Below are 1680 nucleotides of genomic sequence, written 5' to 3'. Positions count from 1 at the left end.
CATGGAAGTTGTCGAATGCTTCATTTGTTGTTGTGGAGCTGTATACGTCCGAGAAGGTAAGGCTTGATAGACACCTCATAAATGTATTAGTGTTTTCCCTATTGAGTTCTCGTCTGTATATATACCAGTACTTTGGGGTATCTTTCAAGTTTTCGTTTTCTACGAGTGTAAAAGTCAGCGATTGTGCGGTCTCATGGTCTGAAAGTGCCAAGTAGTGGAGGCTCGCTTGTGTTGTGTTGTTGAATTAACAAACGTCTAATAAAAGGCTAAAAAAATATGATACAATCTATCGAGACATATTACTATAGTCTTAGGAATGTAGTAATAAGCTGTATCTCCTACCCGAATTCCGTAAACGCAGTACCTACCTATTTACTGGGTTGAAGGGTTAAAATACTTTCGAATTTTCATCCAAAAACTTTTCGTTCTCTGCAATTTTTTTATCTCCAGGATTAAGGTGTGCACGCAGCAGCGAGGTGGGTGCGTGGAGGCATTTGAACTCGCAAAAATAACAAATTCATGTTAAAGAGCAGTACTTGATCCAGAAAAAATGAATGAAGGAATTTCATTGAAATTTTCATGTCTCCCGGATCCGCACCCTCGCCAAATTAAATGACCCGTATCAAACAAAAATAACACGTTCTTCATTTCTTCATACCGTATCGAATATTACAAGTTGGTCAAATTGGGCGTTACGTAGGAAAGGGCATGTATGGAACATTTAAAAAAATCTCAAGCCGCCTCTATCCAAGGTTATGTGTAATATATTATATAAGTCATTTATAATATTGTATAATTATGAGATATTAGCTATAGTCACTATTTAACAACGCTTTTAATTGAAACTACAACTTATGCGCTACCAGTCGATGTAACGCTGTACAATAAGATATGATTCGAAGATAAAAATCATAATGAAAAACTGTTTTATGAGAGTTGCTACCTGTTTGGGTCTAAGCGTACAAACGACTTAATTTGTTTTAAGTGTTATACACTAATATGAAGAGTGTCACAGGCATTCCACAATAAATTAATTTATACTATTTATCTTTATTAAGTAAATTGTGTTTAATTGAATTGTGTTTTGTATTTTGATTGTATGTATTAAGATATACCGGTTTTGAAATCGTTACTGTTGTTTAAATATTCAGCGATTAAAATATTTAGTCTATATGTTTAGTCTGTGAGTTCTATGATGTCTTTGGTTCAGCGTTGCCAACTCGACGACTTTTTACGTATATCTATGTATTTTAGGCCTATCCTGAAAACCTATGAAGCTCAGTCACAGACTCTACGTATATTAATCAAATTGTAAAATTGTATGTCCAACAAATTTGACAGACTTAGACCGGGAATGGAGAACTTTAAGATACACAAAACTTCCATTTCAAGAGGATCAGCTAATCAAAGCAGATGAGTTTGGCGTCATATGGCTAAATAATGTAGATTCAATCCAGCAGTTTTTTCTCCTGTCCCAACTTACACAAAACCTATTAACATTACCACATAATAGTGAAAATGTTGAATAACTTGATGTAACATAACATCAGAAACAGACTGTCTATTGAAACCCTCACAAGGTTACTTTAAAAAAAATAACAAAAAAATAACCCTGAGCCAACGCAAGATCATATTAAAAAAAGGACGTACGTATTTTCTATAACATTTTGTAATTTTCAA

Source organism: Pieris rapae, chromosome Z (genome assembly GCF_905147795.1).
Source record: "Pieris rapae chromosome Z, ilPieRapa1.1, whole genome shotgun sequence".
In the NCBI taxonomy this organism is placed as follows: Eukaryota; Metazoa; Arthropoda; class Insecta; order Lepidoptera; family Pieridae; genus Pieris; species Pieris rapae.
The sequence above is the reverse complement of the archived record's forward strand: the minus strand, read 5'-3'. Positions refer to the sequence as shown.